We start from the raw sequence: 19,301 nt of genomic DNA, 5'->3' as shown, positions 1-19,301 counted from the left end.
CACTCTGTCACCCAGGCTGGAGTGCAGTAGTATAATCTCAGCTCACTGCAACCTCAGCCTCCTGGGTTCAAGCAATTCTCCTGCCTCAGTCTCCTGAGTAGCTGGGGTTACTGGCATGCATCATCAACCCCAGTAAATTTTTGTTATTTTTAGTAGAGATGGGGTTTCACCATGTTGGCCAGGCTGGTTTTGAACTCCTGACCTCAGGTGATCTCCCAAAGTGCTGGGATTACAGGTGTGAGCCACTGCACCCGGCCCTCATAAGCATCTTGAGGACAGAAACATAAATATTATGTATTTCAGGTACCAGGTATAGTGCAGATATAGGATGAGTATTTAATAATTGGGTGAAAAGGAAAGATCCTTTCTACTTTTCTCTAGAGGGAAAAGCACATATTCTACTAGGTTTATGTAGGTGTTTGCTGCATTGCAAAACATTTACTTTCTTTAAAATTCAAAGTAGCAAAAACATACACTTTAAAATATTTTTTTCCTGCTGGGTGTTGTGGTGCACAACAGTAGTCCCAGCTACTCAGAAAGCTGAGGCAAGAGGACCGCTTGAGCCCAGGAGTTTGAGACTCTAGTGAGTTATGATCACACTTGTGAATAGCCATTGTACTCTGGCCTGGGTAACATAGCAAGATCCTGTTTCTAAAAAAAAAAGAAAAAAAGACCAAAAAAAAAAAAAGAAATTTTCTTTTTTTAAAAAATGTGCTATAACATAAAATGTACCATGTTAACCTTTTCTTTTTTCTTTTTTTTTTTTTTGAGATGGAGTCTTGCTCTGTCCCTTGGTTGGAGTGCAGTGGTGCGATCTCGGCTCACTGCAACCTCCACTTCCCAGGTTCAAGCCATTCTCCTGCCTCAGCCTCCCAAGTAGCTGGGCCTACAGGCGCCCACCACCATGCCCAGCTAATTTTTGTATTTTGAGTAGAGACGGAGTTTCACCATGTTGGCCAGGATGGGCTCAATCTCTTGACCTCGTGATCCACCCGCCTTGGGCTCCCAAAGTGCTGGGATTACAGGCTTGAGTCACCACGTCGAGCCTATTTTAATCAGTTTTAAATGTACAATTCATGGGCATTAAGTATATTTACAGTGTGAACAACCATCACCACTAGCTATTTCCAGAAAAATTTCATCATTCCAAACAAAGCCTGTACCTATTAAACAGTAAGTCCCCAGTCCCCTGTCCCCACATCAGGCCCTGGCAACCAGCTTTCTACTGTCTGTCTCTAAATTTGCCTATTTTAGGTACCTAATGTAGTGGAATTATACATTATTTGCCGTTTTGTGTCTGGCTTATTTCACCTAGCATAATGTTTTCAAGTTCATCCGTGTTGTAGCATGTATCAGAATTGCATTCCTTTTTAAGGCTTAATAATATTCCATTGTGTGTACATGACACATTTCATTTATTCATTCATCTGTCAGTGGATGTTTGGGTTATTTCCACCTTCTGATCTAGATGTTTGGGTTATTTCCACCTTTTGACAAATGTGAATAATGCTGTGGTGAACATCAGTGTACAGCATTTGTTTGTGTCCCTGTTTTTAATTCTTCAGGAATATATCCAGGAGTAGAATTGCTACACCATATGGTAATTCTATGTTTAACTTTTTGAGGAACTGCCAAACTGTTTTCCACAGCATGTGCACCACTTTATATTCCATCTAGCAATGCACAAGGTTTCCAGTTTCTCAGCATCCTCACCAACACTTGTTATTTTCCTTTTTTAAAATAATAGTCATTCTGGCTGGGCACGATGGCTCATGCCTGTAATCCCAGCATTTTGGGAGGCCAAGGCGGGTGGGTCACTTGAAGTCAGAAGTTTGAGACCAGCCTGGCCAACATGGTGAAACCTTGTCTCTACTAAAAATACAAAAATTAGCTGGGTGTGTTGTCGAGCGCCTATGATCCCAGCTGCTTGGGAGGCTGAAACAAGAATTGCTTGAACCCTGGAGGTGGAGGTTGAAGTGAGCCAAGAACATGCTATCCTGGGTGACAGAGGAAGACTCCATCCCCTACCTCCCCCCAAAAAAAGAAAGAAAAGAAAAAAATCGCTGGGTGTGGTGGCCCATACCTATAATCCCAGCACTTTGGGAGGCTGAGGCAGGGTAGTGGGGGGGTGGTCACTTGAGGTCAGAAGTTCAAAACCAGCCTGGCCAACATGACAAAACCCCTTCTCTACTAAAAATACAAAAATTAGCCAGGCATATTGGTGCAAACCTGTAATCCCAGCTACTCAGAAGGCTGAGGCAGGGGAATTGCTGGAACCCAGGAAGCGGAAGTTGCAGTAAACTGAGATCAGGCCACTGCACTGCAGCATGGGCAACAGAGCAAGACTCTGTCTCAAAATAAATAAATAATTAAATAAAATAATAGTAATTTTAATGGGTGTAAAATGGTATTAAAATATTTTTGTAGCCAGGTGTGGTGGCTCATGCCTGTAATCCCAGCACTTTGAGAGGCCAATGAGAGAGGGTCACTTGAGCCCCGAAGTTCAGGGCAGCAGTGAGCTAGAATGGCACCATTATACTCCAGCCTGGGCAACTAGGCAACAGAGATTCTGTCTCTTAAAAAAAAGGCTGGGTGGTGGTTCACAATCACTTGAACCTAGTAGTTTAAGACCATTGTGGGCAACATAGTGAGACCCTGTCTGTACAAAAATAGAAAGTAAAATAAATTTTAAAATTAGCCAGTTGCGGTAGTACATGCCCATGATCCCAGCTACTTGGAAGGCTGAGGTAAGAGGATCGCTTGAGCCTGGGAGGTCAAGACTATACTTGTGAGTCATGATTGCACCACTGCACTTCAGCCAAGGTGAAAGAGCAAAACCCTGTCTCTAATTAATTAAAGTAAATTTTATCTCACAAAATCCACAGAGGGGTGAGCTAGCCTGTTAAGAAAAGCATATTAAGTTTAGAGTTGAAGACACTAAAGTTATGTTGGAAAATGTTTAGGCAAACATGTCAGAAGCCTTAAAAATGTTCAATTCCAACTGGTTTTATAGATGTTTTCTCACATCTTCAAATATATTATAAGGATGTTTATACAGTTTGTTTACATGGTAAATACCAGTCTTTTTGTTTGTTTATTTGTTTGTTTGAGTCAGGGTCTCACTCTGTTGCCTAACCTGGAGTGCAGTGGCATAATCACAGCCCACTGTAGCCTCAACCTCCCTGGGCTCAGATGATCCTCCCACCTCAACCTCCTGAGGAGCTGGGACCACAGGTGTGTGCCATCGTGCCCAACTAACATAACCATTTTAATGTGTGAACTGAAGTTACTCTGCAACCCTTCCCCTACATTGAGGCAGCAGCTATTGTGGTTCTATGTTTACTTCTTTTAAGTGAGAGGGCACAGAAGACAGAAACAGGAGCCTTTTGTTTAAAAGTCTAGCCCTGAAGGGAAATAGAAAGAGCTAATATGCATAGACACTGCAGTAGATTTGGGAACAACTTGATAAACAGAGCTTCCACATCCCTCATACAAGCCAGTTTGCCTGGAGAGGAGAAAGGAAAAGGAAAGTACCCTGCAGTTCCCTCCCCACGCCACCGCTATCTCCACCCATAGATCCCAGAGGAGGAATCAAAAACTAAAGATCTGTGGCATCTGACTGCATAGGACCTATTTTCACAGGAAGATTTGAGAAATTGCAGTAGGAACCCAAAATGGAACAGCTGCCTGATATGCCCAGGCTGATGGGCCTTAGACAACATCTCCAGGCCCCTCAGCATGATATGGGAGTCTTACAATGATGCTCTTGAATTATCTGGTGGTAACCAGCATCTGTGAAGTGTTTTGGGTAATTCAGTAGTTGCTCAGAAAAACAATGATTTCTGTGTGTCTGGGAACTTCAGGCAGCCTCCCAGAACTGGCCACTGACAGCGTGTCACAAGGGTTGACAATTCCAAGGTGCCCGGGAGAAAGGACAGAGAAATTTGCCTCTCCAGAAGCTCTGTGATCCAGAAGGAAGAAAGCATAGCAGTGATGGGCACAGACCATGGCCATGGATGAAGTAGACATTGGCCATCTTACAGATGCTGATCACTAGCAGGATGAAACAGCTGTAAGCATTTTTTGGTCCTTGGATCACATGACTCAAAATTAAAATTCCAGGGATAAAAAGGCTGATTGGCTCTCTTGGTCACATGTCCACCTTTGGCCAGAGGGCACGTCGATATAATTGTTCACCAAAACTACATCAGCTAGAAAAAGGGTAACAACCTAAGAAAACAATCAGATGATGTTACCAAAAGACGGGATCAGGAATGTCTGGCAAGCAAAAACTACAGATGTCTGAATTCACCACATGGACTCACAGTGTCAAAGATATAATAGTTTGTTGGGTCTTTTTTCCCCCGAAAACTGTCTGCAAGTAAAGATATGATAGTGGTTTTGTTTTGTTTGTTTTGTTTTGTTTTGTCTGAGACAGAGTTTTGCTCTTGTTGCCCAGCCTGGAGTGCAATGGCATAATTTCAGCAACCTCCACCTCCCCGATTCAAGAAATTCTTCTGCCTCAGCCTCCCAAGTAGCTGGGATTACAGATGTGCACCACTGCACCCGGCTAATTTTGTATTTTTTAGTAGAGACAGGGTTTCACCATGTTGGTCAGGCTGGTCCTAAACTACTGATCTCAAGTGATCCACCCACCTTGGCTTCCCAAAGTGTTGGGATTGTAGCCATGAGTCACCGTGCCTGGACAGTTTTTTTTTTTTTAATCAACTTTTTTTTTCTTTTCTAGACAGGGTCTCACTTTGTCTCCCAGGCTAGAGTATAGTGGCATGATCCTGGTTCACTATAATCTCCAACTCCTGGGCTCAAGCAATCCTCTGCCTTTGCCTCCTGAGTAGCTGGGACTACAGGTGCAGTGCATACCACCATGCCTGGCTATAAAAAAAATCAACTTTTAAGGCAAAATTTACATACAATAAAAGTCATACATTTTCAGTGTACACATGGATGACTTTTGACAGATGTACGCATGTATGTAACCACCACCCCCAGTCAAGGTGGACATTCCCATCTCCCAAGAAGTTCCCTGGTGCTCCTGTGCAGTTAGTTGTCACAAATCACAAATGCCCCAGCCCAGGCAACTATTGTGTGATTTCTGGTACTATTGGTTAGTTTTGCCTGTTGTAGACTTTTGTCTAAATGGGTAATGGTCTAATATTTTTAATATTCCATTTTATTACCTATTAGCTTCTAAGTTGTGGGTACATATATATATGACCAGATTCTATATATAGAGATAGATGAATCTAGATGAATCATCTTTATATATAGACAGATGGAGAATCTGATCACTTCTCACCACTGCTATTGCTACCACCGTGGTCCAATCCATCATCATCTCTCATCCAAATGACTGAGATAGGCTCCTCAAATGGGTCACTGCATTCACCCTTGTCATTCCTTTGCCCAAAACCCTGCAATGGCTTCCCTATTTCACTCAAATTAAAAACAAAAGTCCTTCCCATGGCCAAGAAGACTCCACACAATCTGAAGATCCCCCAGCTCCCTCTCACCTCTCTGACTGGATTTCCTACTGGTCTCCTCCACTCTAGTCCAGCCACAGTGGGCACCTTGCTCTTCTGTTCCCTCTGCCTGGATCACTCTTCCCACAGAGGCCTTAACTATTAACTTTCTCACCTCTTTCAAGTCTCAGCTCAGACAGTACCTTTTCAGTAGACCTTCCCTGATCACCTTAAGTAACATAACTACTTGACCTCCAACCCATTTACTCCTAATCTTCTCCTTTCTCTGCTTTACTTTTTCCCATAGTACTTACCATTTTCTAACATGCCACATAAGTTAGTAATTATTATGTTTATGTTATTGCCTCTCCTCCTCCTATTAATAGAATGTAAGTTCCACAGTGGTAGGGATTTCTGTCTGTTTTGTTCACTGTTTTATCTCCAGTGACCAGAACAGTATCTAGCACATAGCAGGTGTCAATAAATATTTGTTGAGTTTAATAAATAGGATATGTTTAGATCCCCACTGATATTTAAATATCAGGTTTACTGTTTAGGTTATTGGCTCTTCTGCCAGTAACCTAATATGTAGATAATATCAGTCTATGTACCTTTTTCTAAGTAGAGGTCATCTGTGGAAAATTCTTAATGCACAAGCCCCTCTTTTAAAATCCCCAAATGAAATAATCCCAAACTTTAACAAGTTGTCTATACTGTTGATTCCTCCAAGCCTTTCAGCTTCATGGAAATCACTTGAAGACTAAGGTGTGAAAGGGGTTTCTCTTTAATTTTTAGTAGCAAGATGAAATTTTTTTTCTCCTTGAATCATTTCACCAGAAAGTTGGAGAGATGGAAGTAGAATGTGTGTAATTTGTTCACCACCTTTGGCCAATTCAACATCTATTTTGTATTAATAGTTTTACAAAACAGTATTTAAATATTCCTGACTTCCAGTTTCAGTGGTTTGAACAACTGAGCTTTTCTGCCAAAAAATACCTCTTTGCCAAACTCCATTATAACAACAGTGTAAGTATTTTTTTAAAAGACATAAACCAATAAGAATAAAGAAAACAAGGCCAGGCACAGTGGCTCACACCTGTAATCCCAGCACTCTGGGAGGCTGAGGTGGGTGGATCACGAGGTCAGGAGTTCAAGACCAGCCTGGCCAACATAGGGAAACCCCGTCGCTACTAAAAATATGAAAATTAGCCAGGTGCAGTGGCATGCACCTGTAGTCCTAGCTACTTGAGAGGCTGAGGCAGGAGAATCACTTGAGCCAGGGAGGCAGAGGTTGCAGGGAGCTGAGACCACCCCACTGCACTCCAGCCTGGGCAACAGAGTGAGACTCTGTCTCAAAAAAAAAAAAAAAAAGAATTAAGAAAACGAGTTCACAGGTTCTACAAATTAGGAAAACTAATAAAGAAAACCGGAATAGAGGCAACAGTAACATAATTTTGTCAATAGGAATGGATATTAACTAACAGTAGATCCAGGACACCACAAACTTAAGCCAGGAATGGATAAAAGAGACAGTCTTATTTATGTCACAGAACTTGAGGGTACTCCTCTCACCTTCAGCCTTCTTCCTGCTTCAGCTCCCAGAATGATTACAACTAGGTCTGTACCATCTAGGCAGGTGAAGAGGCTTCCCTAGGGACTCTTAATAACCGGAAAGGGCTAAAGAAATTGACATGAGGTGTTCTTCAAAACAGCTGGGTCAGGTTAACGGTTAGTGAAGGCCACAGTCAACGTGCCCCACCCACATATAAAACCCAGAGGCAGCTCAAGATTAAATAAGAGCACTCAGCCAAGAATCACCAGACATTAGTAGCAGCTAATGTAAAACAGCGACCAAAACACACAGCAAAAAGCAACTTGGAGGAAATCTATATAAGGGAGAAGAAAGCAAACAAACTATTACAGTACTCAAATCTTCACAGATATTTCATCTATTAAACAAGAATAAGATGAAATTATAAAAGGGAACATTTAAATTCCAAATTTTAGAGAGCAAAAGAGCTCTCGGGAATTAAAAATATGATCACAGACATTAAAAACTCAATAGTAGTTTTGGAAGTCAAAGTTGAGGAGATTTACCAGCCTGGGCAACGTAGAGACATTGTCACTACTAAAAATAAAAATACATTAGCCATGTGTGGTGGCACTTGCCTGTAGTCCCAGCTACTGGGAGGCTGAGGTGAGAGGATTGCTTAAGCCCAGGAGTTCAAGCTTGCAGTGAGCTATGATGGTGTCACTGCACTCCAGCCTGGGCAACATCTCTGCAAAAAGTAGGAAAAAATTAGTCAAATGTAGTGGCATGTGCCTGTAGTCCCAGCTACTTGTGAAGCTGAGGTGGGAGGATCACCTGAACCTGAGGGAGGTTGAGGCTATAGTGAGCTATGATTGCGCTGCTGTGCTTCAGCCTGGGTGACAGAGCGAAACCTTGTCTTAAAAAAAAAGGAAAGAAAAAAAGAGAATAGAGAAAATTATCAAGAAACAATTTAGGAGAATTTTCCCCAAACCGAAGAACACAAATAACATGAGTATCTAAATAGAAAGGGCCTACCAAGTGCCTAGAAGATTGGATGAGAATAATCCTCCACCAAGGCTCATCAGTGTGAACTTTCAGAACACTGTCAACAATGAATGGGTTCTTCCAGCAGGATTTTAAAAATTGTAATGACATCGAACTTCTCAATAGCAACGCTGTTGTAAAAATGTTTATTAGTGTGTCATCTTGAGGTAAACTAAAAGTATTTTCAGATGTTGAACTTCTTAAAAAAAAAAAAAGGTTGCTCCCTGTGTGCCCCTTCTCAAAAAACTACTAAGGGATAGCCAGGGGAAGTGGTGCATGCCTGTAGTCCCAACTACTTGGAACCTGATGCAGCATGTCAGGTTCAAAGTTAGGTTCCAGCTCATGCTGAGGTCTGAAGGGAGTGGGTGGATGAGTGGCAGATAGCTGAAAGAGGGGCCACAGGCAGGTGAAAGATGGTGTCATTCAGCATCTCTCCTGCACTGTCTGTCTCTGTCTCGGCTACCTGTTCCAGCTCTGTAGCTCCTGCCACTCGCATACACAGCTGCACAGCCAGCTCTCCCTACAAGGTCAGCAGCTTAACTCTCTCTCTTTGGGCATGAGTGTGCTTGTACAGCATCAAGGGGCAGTTATACCTTTTACAGGCATTAGGGGCTCCAAACCAAGTGCGGAGCCTTTCCATGTTGTGGCTACATAGTGGTGATTATATATCAAGTGGAGTTATGCACCTGCACTCCAAACTCACTGAGTCACGCAGAATGTTAACCTCAGCCCATTCCCACTGTGGTGAAGCCATGTTCCTTACACAGGAGGATCCCTTGAGCCCAGAAGTTTGAGTCCAGCCCAGGCAACATAGCAAAAGCCTGTCTCTAAAAAAAAAAAAGTAAAATATTTTTAAAATAGGAAGCTACTAGGGATAGACTCCTCCAAAATAAAGGAATAAACCAAGAAGGAGGAAATATTTGACACAAAATGAAGGGTGTAACCAAAAGAGAGTTATATAGTAAACCACTAGGATGGTTGGAAAGGAAGATACAAACAAGAAAGTGGTATAGTCCTAGAGAGGAACCAGTACAGATTGGAGCAGGCATGAAGGGTCTAGAAGAGATGTCCAAAGAAACACTAAATTAATAGATTATAATTGCTTGAAAAACACTTGTTAGATCTGGGGTCTGGGTCCAGCCCATGCTGAAGTCTGAGGGGAGTGGGTGGATGAGCAGAAAGAACACTTGAGGGGTCGTAGGCAGGTGAATATGGTTTTATTCAGCCGCAGCTCTCTTACATGGCTTACTCAAACTAGCTTTTTACACTGTTCATCCTGTCTTGGCTGCTTAGTCCAATGGCTCCCACACACACCTGTGCAGCCGGCTCTCCCTTGCCTTCAGGGTCAGCAGTTTAACTCTTTTTCTCTCTGGGCACAAGCAAGCCACACCGTGTCCTGGCTCCCTCTTTTCTGTCAGATGGACAGCTTTGGCGCTCTCTCTCTTTCTCGGGGTGCCAGCACACCTGCCATGTCAAGTCATGTTGAGCCTAGCCAAGCCCAAGATCCCCTGTACAGCATTAACAGGGCAATTATGCCTTTTACAGACAATAGTGGCTCAGAGCCAAAGTTACAATTGGCCTGCGCGCCAAACTCGCCGAGTGATGCAGGCCTGGATATCCATCTTGGCCTATTCCTTGACCAAAGCACATCCATATGTACCTTACTCTCCACCCTCTAGGCTGGGGGAGACACAGGCCTTGGACAGACAGGCTTGGCACACAGGCCTGACATATAAACTTTGAGGATGCAGGCCTGATACATACACGGGCTTGACATAGAAGCCTAACACACAAGCCTTGGGCACACAGGCCTGATACATACATAAGCTTTGATAAACTACCCAGCTATTGGTGCAGATTATTTTAGGTGTCACCTCCTTGGTGATTACCATTCACAGTGCCTTGAGTTTAGCTTATTAACTACTTTGCCTATACCTGCTTTGAAACCATATGGTGTCAGTACATGGCTGGACTGCACCAGCAGTAGCACCCCAGCTAGACCCACTTGTACACAATACCCTATTAGGAATGGGGGGAAGCCCTTCCTAACAATGAAGGCTTAGGGTCTGGGGATGCCTCCGGTCCCATGGCCTCATCTTGCATTAGGACTTCAGGTCCCAAAACCTCTTGTAACTCTGCTGCTAAGGAACTTGTACTCAGCATACTCTACTGCTTTAAGTAGACACCCCACTTCGCTAAAGTCTTCCCTGTCCCTGTCCAGGGGTCGTTATCCATGAACACACCCATTTGCTATTGGGTTAGTCATCAGCACAATTAATGTAACCCATCCTGCCAGGCTCTTGTGCGCCTGAAGGGCAGCATATGCAGTTACTCTTTTCCCAGTCTCAGGGATGGTTACCCATGAACACACCCATCCCCCTGTTACTGACTGCTTCTTTATTAATGAACACCGGAGCTCAGCTCTCTTCCACAGCCGGGACTAAAAGCTTACTGGCGGCTGGGCGTGGTGGCTTACACCTGTAATCCTAGCACTTTGGGAGGCCAAGGTGGGCAGATCATGAGGTCAGGAGATAGAGACCATCCTGGCCAACATGGTGAATGAAACCCTGTCTCTACAAAAATACAAAAAAAACATAATAATTAGCTAGGCGTGGTGGCGGGCACCTGTAATCCCAGCTACTTGGGCAGCTGAGGCAGGAGAATTGCTTGACCTCGAGAGGTGAAAGTTGCAGTGAGCCAAGATTGCACCACTGCACTCCATCCTGCTGACAGAGCTAGACTCAGTCTCAAAAAAAAAAAAAAAAAAAAAAAAAGAAGCTTATTAGCACGTCCAGGTGCTCCATACACTGCTATAGTCCCTAGCCAAAGCTATCTGTGGTTACATCTATATCTAGTGTAAATGGGCACCTTTGGTTTACTACCCAGAAAGGCTGTCTAGGCCTCGTCATCCCAATCCCAGGCAAGAGGGGCGCTGTCACTTTTAAACCTGCAAGAGAATCAGAGGTTAACCTAACATTATTAACAAAACCACACATATGGTGGGACTATACAATAGCCCAGCCAACAACACTATGAAAGTCCACGGTTGCCCTCCCATGAAGGCAAACTGTTCCTGGCTCTCTGGATAAGAAGTCCCAGTTCCGTTATCAAGCAGTCCAGCAAGTCCATGATAGATGGTATAGCTGGCAAACCGTACAAAACATCCACCCCCAGAATGTCTTAGGTATGGGAGACACATACACAGTGCATAACTGAAGAACCAAGCAGCTGATACCAAGATGCAAAGACACAGGTTTTCCTTTCACTGACCAGCTTTCATAGCTGTTTATGCAGCTCTGCCTGGAAACTTATCTGGGTTCAGAGACCAGAGGTTTGCCAAATCCACATGTGGCTTTGTCCAGTGTCCCGCAAGCTGGGCACCTTGGCCAGTTCTCTTATCAAGCAGAAACTGCTTTACACTTCCACTGACTGCAGCAGGTACTCTTTGAACTGGAATGCTTGGGTGGGAATGGGTTGCACAGCAGTGTTCTTCTCCTGAATGACTTGCGCTAAGTCTGTACACAACTGCCGACATTAGTTGCTTAACTTCCGCAACTCAGTGGGGACACAGGCACCATAGGAAATGGTTCCACCATGGTTCCACCATGATAGGGGGGTCTCTGGGCCCACCCTTGGGGCCCAACAGCTGTCTGTGCTCTATTTTCTGATGGACTACAGGGTGAGCCTGCAATGAAGGTTCTTCTTCCTCCCTGTACTGCATCCTGCAGGGACTGGGCATTATTTCCCTCAGCACAGTCACAAATGCCCATCTGACTCTGCTGGCAAAGGTATGTTCCTTTCAATGCTGTGCATATCCAGGTGCTTCAGTGCCTTCTCCACACTCATGGGGTATCTGTCCACTGCCTCCCATGTTTCCACTGGGGATCATTCAAGCAGCACCACTATGACCAGGTACCACAGCTCATGCTGTGGCCACATAGTTGACCTGGGAACCCTCAGGGGTTGAAGACTCACTCACCTCATCCTGTCCTCATTTCCAATTGTTAGATCCTAGGGTCTGGGTCCAGCCCATGCTGAAGTCTAAGGGCAGTGGGTAGATGAGCAGAAGGAACACTTGGGTAGCCATAGGCAGGTGAATTCGGTTCTATTTAGCAGTGGCTGTCTTACACAGCTTTTTCAAACTAGCTCTTTTACACTGTTCACCTTGTCTCAGCTGCTTAGTCTGGTGGCTCCCACATATACCTGTGCAGCTGGCTCTCCCTTGTCTTTAGGGTCAGCAACTTAACTATTTTTCTCTCTGGGCACGAGCAAGCCAAGTTATGTCCTGGCTCCCTCCTGTCCGTCTGCAAGACAGACAGCTTTGGCTCTCTCTCTTTCTCTGGACACCAGCACATGCCTCATGTAAAGCCATATTGAGCCAAGCCAAGCCCCCAGAGCCCCTGTATAGTGTTAGCAGGACAATTATATCTTTTACAGACAATAGTGGCTCAGAGCCAAGTATGAACTTACACAAAAAGGTTATATAACAAGTGGTGGTGTGCGCCTGTGCACCAAACTCACTGAGTCATGCAGGCCTGGATATCCACCTTGGCCTATTCCTTGACCAAAGCATATCCATATACATTACACCACTGTTTTTAATGTATTAAGAGCAGATTTATATAACTGGAATAAGTTTGGCGTTAAATTAATAATAAATAATTAAAAAGCCAAATAAATGAACAAACAAGATAACTCCAGGAAAGACAAAAATGTAAAAGGGACAGTAATCATACTATAATATTAGCATGGATAAAAATAGCATTTTTCAGCTGGGTGCAGTGGCTCACGCCTATAATCCTAGCACTTTGGGAGGCTGAGGCCAGTGGATCACCTGAGGTCAGGAGTTTAAGACTAGCCTGGCCAACATGGTGAAACCCCATCTCTAGTAAAAAAATATATATATATACATAAATTAGCTCAGTGTGGTAGCAGGCACCTGTAATCCCAGCTACTTAAGAGGCTGAGGCAGAAGAATCGCTTGAACCCGGGAAGCAGAGGTTGCAGTGAGCCAAGATTGCACCATTGCACTCCAGCCTGGGCAATAAGAGCGAAATTCCATGTAAAAAAAGAAAAAAGTAGCATTTTTTACTTCTCCTTCCTGCCACTTTGTGAATAAGGTACTTTGCTTCCCCTTCTCCTTCCACCGTAATTAAGCTAGGAGAGGATATGCCTCCACAGCATGGCAGACTATCGATGGGGGACCTGAGAAACTGAAGTTCTATACAAATCAAGGGCAGAGAGGATGCTCCAGGTGATGGTGAAGCTAAGCTCCAGTTGGACAAGTGGAGGATGGAGTATACCAAAACAATGTGAACTGATGAAAACTGCTGTCACTGATTCTCTCCAAGCTGAGGGAATACACATGGTCCCTGCCTCCCACGAAGAGCCATTCTTGATATTCATCCAGCAGCATTGTATGGAGATCAAGAAATCCAAAAGGGCTGTGAACTATTTATGTTCTGAGCCGGGCGCGGTGGCTCACGCCTGTAATCCCAGCACTTTGGGAGGTCGAGGCCAGTGGATCACGAGGTCAAGAGACCGAGACCATCCTGGTCAACATGGTGAAACTCCGTCTCTACTAAAAATACAAAAATCAGCTGAGCATAGTGGCTCGTGCCTGTAATCCCAGCTACTCAGGAGGCTGAGGCAGGAGAATTGCCTGAACCCAGGAGGCGGAGGTTGCAGTGAGCCGAGATCGCGCCATTGCACTCCAGCCTGGGTAAACAAGAGCAAAACTCCGTCTCAAAAAAAAAAAAAAAAAATGTATGTTCTGTTCAGTTTCAAGAGCTCTGAAATGCAAAGTGAGATGTACACTAAACACATGAGAAAATGCAAATACCTTTATAACACTTTTCTCATAGCTCTATTTTCATCCCTATTTGAAGCAAGTCATTAACATTCACTTTATCATAAATATAATGGCAACAAGTTTTAATGTGCACAAATCAAAACATTTTATAAATTAAAAAAATAGCTTTTTACATTATTCAACTTACGGAACTGTTGGACTCTAAATTATATGGCTGTATAACCCTAGAAAACTAAATACAAAATATTTTATATCATTCTATTTAGGGTATTAGATAAAAAATTAAATAACTTATAATGACTAAACTGGCTAATTATTGTCCTTAAATGGATATTAAAAGCGAATTTTTCTCCTTTGGTAAAGTAACTAGCAAATGATGAAATGTGAAAGTGTTTCCTGGTATATAGATTCACTGAATTCCTTTGACCCACTTAAACAGAACGTGTGACATTCGTGAAATAGTAACTTAATAGCTTTAAAAACAGCTGTTCTGTAGCTCCAAATTAATTTAGCTTTTCTTTTTTAACATGTCTACTTTATGAGAAAAAAACGTGAGAAATGAGTTGTTCTTTTGCTTTCAGGCCCTGCCCTACCATGAGCTGAAGAGGCAGCAACATACATGTTTGGAGTTTAGCAGGGACTGAGAAGGGTGGAAAAGAACTGCCTAACCAAAGGTATCTTTCCCACCTGACTTCCAAGACATCAGAACATTCTCCCTAGTAGATACTCTTTTATATGTGAATATTAGCAATTGCTGTTAAAATGAAAACAGGTTAAACTTATTAGGTTATCATCACCTATGAATAATTTAGACTATCAGCTTATCAGATCTGTCAACCAGTCTTGTAGTGAAATCCTGGTGTTAAACAGTACAGAAATAGGAGAGAAGAAAGAATTGTCTAAGTCTGCCCTGTCCAACAGAAATATAAGCCATATGAGTTGAAATTTTCTAGTAATTAGCAAGTAAAAAGAAACAGGTGAAAGTATTTTTCTTTTTCTTACTTTCTCCTCTTCCAAGGTGAAATTATTTTTAATAACATATTTTCTTTAACCCAAATAACATATTTTATTTCACCTAAAATTTTTCAAACATAAAATCAGTATAAAATTATTAAAGAGATATTCTGTATTCTTTTTTGTACTAAGTCCTTGAAATCCACTGTATGTTTTATACATATAGCACATCTTAATTTGAACTAGACACATTTGAAGTTCTTAATAGCTACATGTGGCTACCATATTGGACAAGCAGGTCTAAGTCAGTGGTTCCCAAAGTGTGGCTCCTAGAGCAGCATTATCAGCATCACCCTAAAACTTGTTACAAATACCAATTCTCAGGCTTCATCCCAGATCTACTAAATCAGAAACTCTGATAGTTGGGCTCAGCAATCTGTGGTTTAACGAGCCTTTCAGGTGATTGTCATAACATGTTAAATTTTAGAATCAGCAGTCTAAATTATAGGGAACTGGCGGGAGAAGTTTTTTCCTTGCTAAGTATTAGAATAAACAGGGTTCAAAATTCAAAAAGTACAAAAACATATACAGTGAAAATCTTCCTTTCCTAGCAGGCACAAGCCCTCTATCTCCCCTCCCTAGAGGCAATCAAAATGTTATATTGGTAGGCAGCTGTCATACCAGACCCCTATTGACTTCAATAGGGATGGTACCATGTTTGAGAGGCTGAAGACAAGATGTAGAGCCAGTGAATGAGACATAGGGTTTATTTAATTAATTAATTTATTTTTTGAGACAGAGTCTTGCTCTGTCACCGAGGCTGGAGTGCAGTGGCGTAATCATGGCTCACTGCAGTCTCAACCACCTGGACACAAGCGATCCTCCTGTTTCAGCCTTCTGAGTAGCTGGGATTAGTCCTGGTTAATTAAAAAAAGAAGGCATTAGTCCTAGCTAATTAAAAATTTATAGAGAGAGATGGGGCCTCACTATGTTACCCAGGCTGAGAAATAGGGTTTATTGAGAAGACTTATATACAGGACAATCAAGTGGTGCCGGGCTGGACAGGAGCTGCATTTGCTTATAAAAAGCATACTGATTATATAGCATTTTCACTTAGCACTCTCACCTTAGGAACCTCCACCTGACAACCTTCATTAACCCAAAACAAAGGACCACAGTACCCTGTATGGCCTGCATTCCATGGGATGAGATGGGGATTCATGCTTCTCATAGGTAAGGAATGAATTTCCTCACTGGCAGCTCCCAGGTTCCTTTTTTTTTTTTTTTTAAGAAACATGTTTATTTTCTGTCAACCTTATTTCCATGTGGCTTATCAGCCTGTGGAAGAACAGCTTAAGACCACTCGGTGGTTATTCCTACCCATTCAGTGGCCTGAGCACTGGGAGCTGCAGACCAGGCTTCCGTGGCAGGCTGAGCTCTCCAGCCTTCAGTAGGGAACTGCTGGATAGGTGCAGAGGGCAGCTGCCACCTTCAGACAAGTCTATACTCTCAGGCAGAGGAGCAGTGAACTCAGGAGCTAGAGCAGTCCACTCATTCTGAAATTTCTCCTCGGTCACAGCTTTTCTACAGTAGTAGCCTGCTCTTTCTCTTTCTTTTCTTTTTCTTTTTTTTTTTGAGACGGAGTTTCACTCTAGTTACCCAGGCTGGAGTGCAATGGTGCGATCTCGGCTCACCGCAACCTTCGCCTCCTGGGTTCAGGCAATTCTCCTGCCTCAGCCTCCTGAGTAGCTGGGATTACAGGCACGCGCCACCGTGCCCAGCTAATTTTTTGTATTTTTAGTAGAGACAGGGTTTCACCATGTTGACCAGGATGGTCTTGATCTCTTGACATAGTGATCCACCCGCCTCAGCCTCCCAAAGTGCTGGGATTACAGGCTTGAGCCACCGCGCCCGGCCCTCCTCCTCCTTTTCTTTTCTTTCTTTCTTTCTTTCTTCCTCCTTCCTTTCTCTCTCTCTCTCTCTCTCTCTCTCTCTCTCTCTCTCTCTCTCTCTCTCTCTCTCTCTCTCTCTTTTGAGACAGAGTCTCACCCTCTTTGCCAGAACTTTGGGAGGCCAAGGCAAGCGGATCATTTGAGGTCAATAGTTTGAGACCAGCCTGGCCAACATGGTGAAATCCCGTCTCTACTAAAAATACAAAAATTAGCCCGATGTGGTGGCGAATGCCTGTAATCCCAGCTACTCGGGAGGCTGGGGCAGGAGAGTCGCTGAACCCTGGAGGCAGTGTTTGGAGTGAGCTGAGATCACACTACTGCACTCCAGCCTGGGCAATAGAGGGAGACTCCGTCTCAAAAAAAAAAAAAAAAAAAAATCAGATGGGAACTGACATACAATTTTGTTAATATGGACAAAACTAGTACACCTTAATTGTAGCTTAAGCTTAGGTTTGAGGCTAAAATAAAGCATCTTACTTACAGCATGAATCCAGATCTTATGACCCACACAATCATGCATTCTTGCAGATAGATCAGTAAAAGCGAAACACACGTCCCTTCTTAACTGCAATTTCCCTTCGGGCAGTTAAAGTCCCAAATTTGATTTTCCCGATTTTTGTTTGGACTGATGAGTCTGGTTTCCAAGAAGAGTAGCTAAATCTCACGTTAGAAATATATCCTGTTTATCAGACATGGTTTGAAAAAAAATTGATTGGGGACTGAAAGCGCTCATGTCTACTTCACTGTTTGTGTGTGTGTGTCAGTGTTTTCATTTGTTCGAGAGGGAGTCTCACTCTGTCGCCCAGGCTGGAGTGCAGTGGTGTAATTTTGGTTCACTGCAACCTTCGCCTCCCAGGTTCAAGCGATTCTTGTGCCTCAGTCTTCGAAGTAGCTGGGGTTACAGACATGTGCCACCATGCCCAGCTAATTTTTATATTTTTAGTAGAGATGGGGTTTCACCACGTTGGCCAGGCTGATCTTGAACTCCCGATCTTGGGTGATCCTCCCACCTCGGCCTCCCAAAGTGCTGGGATTATTGGCATGAGCCACTGCGCCCAGCCTCTACTTCACTGTTGATCTGCTGGTCCACTTGGTAGATAAGGAAGTCAGGCCAGACCCCTGTTGCCAATGGTTATGTATATTAAACCATATTCCTTGAAGTTTGGCTACAAAGATGGCATATCGGCTTACTGTTACATAGTTATTGATGCAAGGGTATGTTTCTAAAGTATAAATATACCATTTTACTTCCCTGATTGAAAACTTCTAATGATTCATCATTACCTAAATCATAAAGTGTGTTTTTCATAATATGGCTTTTATAGCCCTTAACAATCTAATCCAAACCTACTCCTCAGCCTCTTTCCTTATTCTCACCCTACCTCTGATCTCACTCCCGTTTCTTGAAATTTGGGTCATTGTTTGTTTGTTTTTAAATAGAGATGGCGTCCCGATGTGTTGCCATGGCTGGCCTTGAACTCCTGAACTCCAGTGATCCTCCTGCCTTGGCCTCTCAAAGTGGTAGGATTTCAGGCATGAGCCACCATGCCCAGCCGCCTTCTTCTTCTTCTTCTTCTTTTTTTTTTTGCAATTTTAAGCATATATAATTATTTTATGAATGTCTGACTTTCCTATTAGATGATAAGTATCAAGAGAAGAGGAACTAACCTCTGCAACTAGTGCAGTGTCTAACACATACCGGGAACTCAACAAATACTTCTGGACTTAATCATATTGACATTATTATTATTATTATTATTATTATTATATGTTTGCCTTCTCGACTGTCACCCTCGATGTCCCACAAGGTATCAACTTCTTTTTTTTTTTTTTAAGTACATGCATATATGCAGTCCATAGGTATGGGTTTTTTTTTTTTTTTTTCATGAAAGAAAGAAAGAGAAAGAGAAAAGGGGGAGAGAGAACAGGAGTCTTGCTCTATTGCCCAGGCTGAAATACAATCTAAAAGTAGGTATTAAAAACCTCTTTTATGCTGATAATTGTGCTTAACAGCGGAGACAGGAAGGAATAAGGAAAGAAAATAACAAACAGCCAACCAACATTTCATTTAAATCTGTGAAATGCTATGCAAATGCTGAAGAGTGATTTGCTTCCATTTATGTGGTCACTTTCAAAATAGGTGTAATCTGATACTAAAAAAAATGTATATTCTGTGGACCTGGGGTGAAGAATTCTATAAATATTCACTGAGTTTACTTGTTCCAGGTCTGAGTTCAAATCATAAATGTCCCTGTTAATTTTCTATCTCATTGATCCGTCGAATATTAACAATGTGGTGTCAAAGTCTCCCGGTAATATTGTGCGGGACTCTTTATAAGTCATTGAAAACTTGTCTTATATATCTGGGTGCTCCTATATTGGGTGCATATATATTTATGATCATTGACTCCTATTGTTGCATTGATCCTTTTATCATTATGTAATGTCCTTCTTTGTTTCTTTTAGTCTTTGTTACTATTAAAGTCTATTTTGTCAGAGACAAAAGTTACAACTCCTGTTTTTTTTTT

General features: G+C 42.8%; 1 long non-coding RNA gene across 1 annotated transcript in view; it reads left to right on the top strand.

Moving 5' to 3' along the window:
• Positions 1-18,341, top strand: part of LOC118153788 (uncharacterized) — a 36,937-nt gene extending 18,596 nt beyond the window's left edge. Inside the window, exons 2-4 of the long non-coding RNA XR_004743333.3 lie at positions 14,449-14,541; positions 15,953-16,054; positions 18,214-18,341. This is a non-coding gene — a long non-coding RNA (uncharacterized LOC118153788). The remainder of the gene's footprint in view (positions 1-14,448; positions 14,542-15,952; positions 16,055-18,213) is intronic.
• Positions 18,342-19,301: the final 960 nt, after the last annotated feature.

The sequence above is a fragment of the Callithrix jacchus genome, chromosome 5 (genome assembly GCF_049354715.1).
Source record: "Callithrix jacchus isolate 240 chromosome 5, calJac240_pri, whole genome shotgun sequence".
NCBI lineage: Eukaryota > Metazoa > Chordata > Mammalia > Primates > Cebidae > Callithrix > Callithrix jacchus.
This window is presented reverse-complemented; position numbering and strand designations above follow the sequence as displayed.